Raw genomic sequence first — 10099 nt, forward strand, 5'->3', positions numbered from 1 at the left:
GCAGAGGAGTGTTTGTGTTTGAAGAGAAGTGGGGCCATGAGCTTTCTGCCCCTTAATGGCATGCCATGCCTGTTGAGCAAGGAGGGCTGCGTCTCAGGAGGTTTGTGGTCCTGGTAATGTTGGTGGTTCCATTTGAGAAAGGAAGGCATCAATATTGTCGATACGTGAGAAAATGAATTCCTACATCTGCAAGCTGCCTGCAGATTCTTGTGCTAACTTTTGAAAAAGAAAGCAAGGGTCTGTGTTCTTGTGGAGGGACGTCTGCTTCAGGATCTCACTTCAGTGTCTCACTTCTGGGTACCGTGTGCGGGCTTGGGCCTTGCTCGCTCTGCTAACACTGGGCACTCAGAATGCTTTTGATCTTTGGATCTTGGCACACTGCATAAACCAGCCTGATTCTCCCTGTTGGTCCAGCTGTGATTTATTGAGGCACAAGACCATAAAGGGATTTGTGGCAGGACGCTTGGGCAAGGGTCCCAAGTGAGGCCAGCACAGGCTGGAGACGCCTGATCTTATTTTCCAGCTTAAGTGAAGAGAACGCTAAACCTTTAAATGACAGAGCACCAATTTCCCAGAAAACTTTGCCCTGGAAATTTAGAAGCTGAAGGCCAGAATCCACCCCAAGACATAAGGAATAGAGCACTGGGAACTTTGAGACTTTAATGGTAAGGAAGTAACACAACTTGTCCTGCCACCATTGTGACTAACTGGACTAAACCATACTAAGGGGTGGGCGGGCCTTGCTTCTGGAAAAACTGACCAAGAGCATGCCGTCTAGCACTAGTCCCAAATAAATGAAGTGTTGAGCCCTTACCTGTGTGGTGTTGATGCTCCAATGAAAACAATTGTATCCCTGACTTTTGTGAGACTAAAGTAACTGCAGATGTGTGATAACACTTGCAGGTAGAATCAGGTAAGAAACTGCAATTTTTCCCTCGAAGGAAATCATGAGCAGACTAACCATAACCTTTCTTTAAATCCTAATGAGTCCTTTTTGGGAAGGGGCCTGCTGTGAGCAGAGTTATTTTTATTTTTATGATGCTTTTGTGTGCGCTTTCCCCTTCCCAACCTGTGTAAGAACTGAGTGAGGGAGCTGGTGGCTGGTGAAATGCAAATTCCGGGCCCCACCCTGAGCTTTCTGATTCTTTGGGTCTGGGAAGGTGCCTCTTGAACAAGCATTCTGGGTGTTTCTCAGTGTGGCCTTTGGTACACTGAGAGTTTTATTACTCCCGAATTGTGAGACACTACCCACACATTCTTTTCTAAACGAGCTAGGTGGGGTGGGGAAAACGATAACAAAACAAGAAAATGACATTTGATCTTTGATCTTTGATGTATAAAGAGGCAACATAGAGTTTGTGTGGTGTTGATCCACGTTCAGTGGCATTTCTGCACCTCCTGGAGGAGTCGGCCAGGAACCATGGCTGCCACGGGTCCATTCTTCTGTGCTTAGGGGACAGGAGGAGGGGTGAGTCAGGACATGAGTGACAGCAGCTGAGCAGGCTGACAGCTCTTGGAGCATTTTCCTAAGTTAATCTCTTCCTTTCCCACTTCCTCGTGAAGCAGGACTGTTACCACACAGGGAGAAGGCCATGACCCGTTGCTTTGGCTTTGGAACAAAGACAGTTTTCTGTTTTCTTTTTTACTGAAAGCAGAATTCTTTTCAAGCCCTGGGCCTTAGCCAGAGTATTTAATTCTGCTTTCTGCCATAAGGAAATCACTAATCACATGTTTACTCTGGTCTCACTCAGCATGGCTATAATTTAGAGGCCAGCTGATTATAAAAAGATATTTCAAGTCCATTTTGCTGAAGATGATTACCGCGAAAGGATGTGACTGCTCCATCGGTCCCAGTGTTCCAGAGCTGCACACACTCGCACTCTCTCCCTGCCCGAGTCACTGGCCTTTTCCTACCGGGAAGAATTGCGAAAGTCACAGTCAGCCATGTGAAAGATGGAGTCAGCACGGTGTCCCTGAGATGCCTGGCCTGGATTCTGGCAAGGATTTTGTAGAGAAGCTGGAAAGCAGAATACCATTTCTATGGACGCATGCTTGTACAGATATGCCAGATTTTGAGGACATCCGGGGAGGAGCTGGCATTTTAGGAAAGCAGCTGCCCACTGACACCTTTGATGCTTTTTCAGGCAAGGAGATGGGAACTATATCCCTAATTTTCAGATAATGGAACCTGCATGAGAAACATTCCTAAGACCAAATGACAATCTTGTATTTGAGCCAAAATAAGTTTTGCACTTGTTCCCCATTCCCCAACCGGAAAGATCCAGTTTGCCCAGCCCTAGAACCACCTGAAAGGGTGAGGTTGTATGATGGAGAGGAAGAGAAAATACCCAAGCCGCAGGTGGGCAGGTGCAGCTTTGCCACCAGTGGTGTCAGGCAGCTCAACGCTGGGTAAATGTTGTGTGGGAGACCAAGTGCCAGCTGGGCAGGCCACTTATTTCTCATGTGTCAAGCAGCGAAGATTCTGGCTGTGACCCCATCTGCTCTGTTATGAAACCACTGAATGTGCTTAAATAAACAGGTATAAAGACAATGCGCATTAATTAGGTCAAGTCCCCTGAGAGTTGACCCCCTCAACCCTGTTTAAAATATGTCACACACACCCCCGCCCCCCTGCAGAGAAGCCAGTCCGCTGACAGGAAGATCACTAGATCAGCTTTCATGCTTGGGTTTGTAACATCGCCTGCCAGGACTGAGCACTTCTGGGGCCTGGCTGATAGATGCTAGTGGAATGAATGAGTGTAAACAATTGAAGTATGGTGTTGGAAGTCAAGAGTGTGCTACCATTAGGGGAGGGGGAGGAGATCCCTGGAGGAAGCCTGAGGAGGGCGGGTGAGCCCGTGGGAAGCATCTGCTGCTTAGCCTTGAGGTAGCTACACTGTTCTGTTCACTTTGTGATCATTTATCAAGCAGTATGCTTACAATTTGTGTGTTTTCTGTGGATACATTAACTTCAATTTTTTCTTTTTAAGATTTTATTTTTCCTTTTTCTCCCTAAAGCTCCCTGGTACATAGTTGTGTATTTTTAGTTGTGGGTCCTTCCGGCTGTGGCATGTGGGACGCCGCCCCAGCATGGCCCGACGAGCAGCACCATGTCTGCACCCAGGACTCGAACCGGCAAAACCCTGGGTGGCCGAAGCAGAGCGTGCAAACTTAACCACTCGGCCACGGGGCCGGCCCCTTAACTTCAATTTTTTTATTTAAAAAAATGAAAAAGTTTGAACGAAAAAGATCTTCTTGGAGGAGGATGTAGATTTTGTAGATTTGAAGGTCAATGGGAACAAAGAGACCATGACCGCAAAACTGGGAACTCTTGGCCCTGCATTTCTTTAATGTTAACACATGGCTTTGCACACGATGGATGTTGTGGCCTATTCATAATTTGAGGTGTTCTCAGATACTCCAGTTCTTTTTCTGTGTACTATCCGCCCATTTTCAAAGTTAGGCTTGACCATGTGACTTGCTTTGCAATGAAACCTTAGTGGAAGTGACAATGTGTCAATTCCAGATGGGAGCTTTAAAAGCCACTGTGCAGTCACCGTGTCCTCTTCCCCCGTCATAGTGATCATGGAAGCAGGTGTTTGAGATGGACTTGCCGTCGGCCTGGCTGCCTGAGTGACTGTGTGGAGTAGGGCTCCCTTGTTGACTCTGTTACAGGTGTACTGTGAGTAAAAAATAAACCTTTATTATGTTAAGTTAGGGAAGTTCGGTCGTGATTCATTACCGCGGTATACCTCAGGTTTTCTTCATTGATATAGAAGTTGGTTCCAGTTAGTGAGTGCTGCTGTAACCAAATGACGTAGTAGGTGATTTGTGCACAGCAAGGACACTTACTGGGGACTCAATCACAGAACACAGAAAAGTATTTGATGCTTTTCTTAATTTTCCCAGTACCAGTAGCATCCTAGATGCACAGGGGAGGAGGTAATGCATCACATAGATGCCTTAGGGCACCAGGACGAAACCTCCATGGGAAGGGGACCATTTCCTCTGAGCCTTGTGAAGCAGATTGTAGCTTATGAATTTGTCGTTCTCATACTTGAGCCTGTTCATCAGAATCCACAAGAGGGCTTGTGACAACACAGATGGCTGGGCCCCACCCCAGAGTTCCTGATTCAGTAGGTCTGGGAAGAGGCCAAGAATTGGCATTTCCAAGAAGTTCCCAGGTGATGCTGCTGGTGCAGAGACCACACTCTGAGAACCCCTCTCCTGGGGAGGGAGTATTATAAGAGGACTTGCTCTTATTTCAATCACAAGGACCTGCTGACTAGGAATCCTAAGGGTCTGTATTCTTCAATTTTTTGTGTGTTTGCGGTTTCCAGTAACTAAGCCTTCCAGTTAGCCAATTCCCTGTGGAACTCTTGCTCTCCAATGTAAAAACTGAATTTTGCAAAGATGTGATTGCCTAATGGCACATCTTTCCTTCTACAGCTTGTATAACAAATCAAATGTTTATAAATTCTGTATTCATCCAGAATTGGGTTTTAGAATTTGGCTAGAGGACTAAATTTGAATCACAGCAGTCTTGTAAGAAAAATGACCCATACATTACACTTAGAAAGAAAGAAATCTTTATTTATGCCAATCCCACTGAGTCTGTCTTTGCGTTGGCTCACTCCCTCATGAATGATCATTTAAAAATCGTGGTCTCCTCCCAAAATCCCACTGAGGCACAGAGGAGAGGGTGTGCTCTGTTGCCATCCTCTCAGCTGCTGCCTCTGAATTCCATCTCTGTGTTCTCATTCTGCCATCAGACAGAGGCACACAATGGTTTCCCTTGACAGAGCCAAGACAGTGGTCATTCTCGATGCTCACGCCAAGGTCCAAGAGACAGAGGCATCTGTGAGGGAAGCCACAGGGGCCCATGGGACCAGGAACCAGCTGGAGGGATCTCCCTGCCTAAAGGCATGTAGTGTGTGTCCCTAGCCCTCAGAGACTGAATTGAGATGAGTAAGAAGAGGGAAGAGAAATCAGTGTTTCACTGGGAAACTGGAGGCAACTTGTTTATATCCTCCCCCATCTATAAATTAATCTCCGAGAGACAAGACTCACTTTCAGAAAGTACACTTGCTGACATGGATTGATGGCAGGCCTTGAATGACCAAAGCACACTAATGAAGTTCCTCCACAGGCTTCATTCAATCATTGTCAGGATATATGACCAATATATATAACCAAATAGCCAGAAGCTTGGTGTTGATCTTGTAAACTCTGCTGTATGGTCTGCTCTATAAAATATTTTAAAAGGTAGAACAGAGTACTTTTATTTATCCTTAAGTGTCAGAGTTCAGGAACTCCAGCTCAGGAGGCCAATAATCCTACAATTGCTAGAGCACAAGAGACTTGAATTCAGGAATTTGTTTTGCCACATTCTTTGTGCTTCTCATCCACATTGAAATTAGGGAAGCCAAACACTGCCATTAGCCATCAATAAGTCTTAGAAAGGTTACCTTTCAGTGATCTGTACGTACACTGACCTTTACATGTAGAGGAGTGTTATCCAGGTGCCAACATGAGGAATGTTAACTGCTACACCCAACCCACCTCATGTGGGTGGGGAAATATAGGTAGGTGTCATTTTTCTTGGCTTTGCTTCTCCCACCTCTATTCGATGCCCAATAAAGAACACTTTTCACTTCTTGTTGTGCTCATTCTCTGGTTTTACCAAGGTATGAAACACATCTTAAAGACCAGTGAAAGATACTTAGCTCCGGGCAACACAAGTGAAGGGCAATCTTCAGGGACCCATTTTTTTATTTGCAGGTGCAAGTTGCTTCCGATAATTCTTCAAAGGATGTGTCGTCTCTAATTTCTAAGTGGACATGTCAGTCATCTATGGCCACAATAATGCTATGTAACACAGCCCTCAAAGCCTCAGTGGCATACAACAATAAGCGTTAATTGCTCACATGTCGGGGGTGGTCAGTGAGGTGGCCTTGCTGACCTTGGCCGGTCTCACTGCTGTCAGCTGATCGAAGCTGGCTTTGGTCAGGCAGCTGAGGCACTTCGGTCTGTTCCACATGACTCTGATCTTCCAGCTGGGCGGCTCAAGCAGGCCCTCGTGTCATAATGGAGACACACGAGGAACAAGTGGACAAATTATTCTCGAAGTTTAGGCTCTGAACTGGCACCTCTTCATTTCCACGGCATCCTCTCGGCCCAAGCAAGTCACAGGGCCAGCCCATATTCAAGGAGATTGGGAAACAGATCCTGCCTCTTGTAAGAAGAGCAAAGCCACATCAGAGTGTTTGGCTATAGACAAAAGTAAAGAATTTGGAGCCATAAAATGTAACAAATCTATCACAGCGAGATCCTCGTCCAGCAATTGTTCTGACCAGCGTTTGGAGGTTTCTCAAGAGACATACTTCTATTAACCTCCTTAAATACCTGTGGGAAAGGGTGGAGACAGTAAATCCGGTCCTCCCTTGAGGCTAACTGATGTTTGCAGAGCCCTGTCTAAGGTGGAGGCTTTCTGTAAATTCTCAGCCACACCATTACCACAACCTTGATTGTCGCCACGGGAGAGCCCCTGACTAGAACTATCTGCCACAAAGCATCTAGTGACCGTGAACTGAAACAGTGGACAGAAAATGGTAGCTTGTCGGAAATTAGGGGGTGGTAGCCCAAAGGCAGCTGTAGGAGAAGAGCGTTGTCATAAAAGATTCCTGGGAGCCAGTTTCAAGGATATTTTTTAGGAGAATCAGGGTGAGGCACAACCGAGGAAGGAAGTCGATTTCTCCGGCCTGTCCTCACTTAGGAGCTGACACCAGAAAGCAGGAGGGCAGTTGGATCTCCACAGCCTTTGGTTTCCTACTGAGAGAATCAAAGAGGGGACTGGCATGAGTCCTGCTAGCGTCCTCCTCAGGTCTTAGCTGGCAAGCATTCCTTTCACTTCGGGCCATGGCTCACTGGGGAAGGCTCCCCAATCATTCCCGACTTCCTGTCCATGAAATTGCTCTGAGGCAGTCTCACCAAGGAGTCCATCCCCGTCTCTGGGCAGTTACTAGGAGGCATCACCCCTACCTGCTGAGAGCTGATCCCAGGCTGACGTACCACACGGAGCTTGGGCGCTCACTGTGCCCTGCTGGGGTGTATGAATGTTGAGCTTGGGGGTGGGGAAGCTGGCAGAGAGGAGAGCTTTACCACTTGCTAATGAAGTGAAAGGAATTCCTCATTGCTTAAGGACATTTTAATTCTTTTGGCTTGATCTGGATATAAGCTGTTTACTGAATCTACTCCAAATACTGAGGCATGTGGTCCGTGGCCCCCTAGAAAGGTGGGGCAGACCACATCATCGCTTTGGTCAAGCATGGGAGGCAGCCTTATAGGAGAACAGGTAGTGCTAATAGGAAGAACAAGGATGAGAACTATATTAACTGTCAAATACTTTCTGAAATACTAAAGATGATTTGGTCAGTCAGGCTCTGGCCTGAATCTCCTGTGCTCACGGAGGAAGGTTCAGACGCCTGATGGCCTATGGCTTCTCACTGCAGACAGACAGGAAGCCATGCTGGAGCTAAGACAGATGAGTACTCACATCTGCTTCAGGGAGGGGGCCCAGGAGTCCTCGCTGCAGCTGGCTTTTCATGCCATGGAGACTTTTCTCTACGTGTGGGTTCCAAGACGACCAGGCTCAGCTTCTGCTGCTTCATCAATTCCCTTCTAGGGATCCCACTTTCCCCACCACCAAAATGGCAAGCAGCCCAGCCTCACTCGCTGAGATTGAAAGGAGGGTTCCTGGCACAGATCAGGGTTTAGAACCCGCCCAGGGAGGCGGATTCTACAAGGTGTTCTCGGCGAGTCTCAAGGTGGGCGGTCCCACGTCTGAAGGGCAGTTGTACAGACAGGGAAGAGGTGAGTTCTGCGCTGCTCCGGGAGGAAGAGGGTTCGAGTACTGAGCCAAAAGTCCACCAGCCAGCACACACCACCACATTTAAATGGCCCCCCAGGAGAGAGTGAACCAGGAAAAGTTCACTCAACCAAATCAACTAAACAGATGTTTGTTCAACTAAATAAACTCTGAATGGTCACCACTGGTCCTTTGGTAGGGGGCCTTGTTAAGGGGTGTGAGAGCTTGCGTGGGCATCCCGAGTCCCCACCAGCCCTGGGACTCCTTCCTCCAGTTCCTCTAACCCCGACAGTTCACTTTGTTCCTCTGTGCAGCCTGACCCGTCAGCTCCCCCTAGTGGCCACTGGTGGACACACCCAAGCATGAGCCAGTCTCCTAATAATGGTGTTTTTCAAACAGGAAGTCACAGGGTACAAAACCAACATAACTACAAGCATTTAAAAAAATTGAATAGATCAGAAATCCAAGATTGTACCACATCCAGTAATGGTAAGTATCATGTCGTGAACCTTTACACATATATTTGTGTATGTGTGTGTATGTATGTTCTTGGTCACGAGGTAAGATGTATTTGGTACAGTGGGTAGAGTAGAAATTTTAAAAGTTTGCAAAATCTAGGACCAGAACATGATGCAACCGGGTCCTCCGTAGTTCCTCATGGCAAGGAAGGCTGGGAGGAATCATCTTCACCCATTTTGGCTCAGCGTTCTGAGTCAGAGGACAGCACAAAAGCAGGAGAAGATACAGTCCCTGCCCATCGAGGGGCTAACGACATAGTTGACAAACAGCCACACACAAGTAAAGAAAAGCAAGTTATGGTGCAGCAGGCACCTGAGGCAGGACCAGGCGGGTAGAGCCAAGGGTGGGTAGGAGTAGGGTGGGAACAGAGAATCAGGGCCGGGGAGATTTGTCCCCAGCTGTGTCATGAAGGACCAAGGGCATGAAGGGCTAAAGGCAGAGGGATGTTTACCTCACAGCAGGCTGGAGCTGGAAAGGACTTTACAGCTAATGTCACCACCTCATTTTTTTTTTCTGGTAACCCATATTTATAGCTTCGTGGACTATAAAAGTTTCAAAGTTTATAGCAAGTGCTTTCTCTTTCAAGGTCAGTTTATTTCTCCCTCTCTTATATTGACTTCTTATTATGTTTGATTTTTGTATTGTGGTAAAATATACATAACATGAAGTATGCCATATTAACTTTTTTTTTGAGGAAGATTGGCCCTGAGCTAACATCCGTGCTCATCTTCCTCTACTTTGTATGTGGGCCACTTGCTTCAGCATGGCTGCCAAGCCGTGCATAGGTCTGCAGCTGGGAATCCTGGGCCACCGAAGTAGAATGTATGAACTTAACTGCTGCGCCACTGGGCCAGCCCCATATTACCTATTTTGTAGTGTACAATTCAGTGGCCTTAAGTATATTCACAATGTTGAGTAATCATCACCACTATCCATTTCCAAAACTTCTTTGTCACCTGAAACAGAAACTGTAATCATGGAACAAGTCCCCATGCCCCACTCCCCCTTGCCCCTGTAGCCTCAGTTCTACTTTCTGTCTCTATGAATTGGCCTATTCTAGATATTGCATATAAGTGAAATCAAGTCCTTTTGTGTCTGGTTTCTTTCACTTAGCATAACATCTTCAAGGTTCATCGTGATGCAGCATGTATGGGAACTTCATTCATCTTTATGGCTACTGTTCTATTGTGTTTATAGGCCGCATTCTGTTTATGCAGTCATCAGCTGACGGACATGGGTTGTTATCACCACCTTATTCTAAAAGGAAGGAACTGCAGCTCTCACTGATTCAGTTACCCCATCACTTAGTGGGAACCGTGATCAGAGAGACCACCGCTCCTGCCTCCTGGACCAAGACTGTCACCACCCAGGCCGCTCAGTATGACAACCTTTTATTTCACGTTCTGCTCTGGTTTCAAACAGTGAAAAATAACAACAAGCCCTTATGTAGCACTTCACTACATCCCAGGCACCGTTCTGTGTCCTTGATGCGTGTTAACTAATTTTCTCCTCATTACAAACCTAACATAGTTGTACACCATTACTTTCCCCTTCTTACAGATGAGGAAACAGGAACATGGAGAAGTTAAGCAACTTACCCAAAGTCACACAGCTATTAAGTGACAAAGCTGGGCCAAGAACCCAGCTCCAGAGGCCATGCACTTAACTGCTCCCCCACACTGCCTCTCTTGTAGAGCGAAAAGCATGTCCTGG

Source organism: Equus quagga, chromosome 6 (genome assembly GCF_021613505.1).
Source record: "Equus quagga isolate Etosha38 chromosome 6, UCLA_HA_Equagga_1.0, whole genome shotgun sequence".
In the NCBI taxonomy this organism is placed as follows: Eukaryota; Metazoa; Chordata; class Mammalia; order Perissodactyla; family Equidae; genus Equus; species Equus quagga.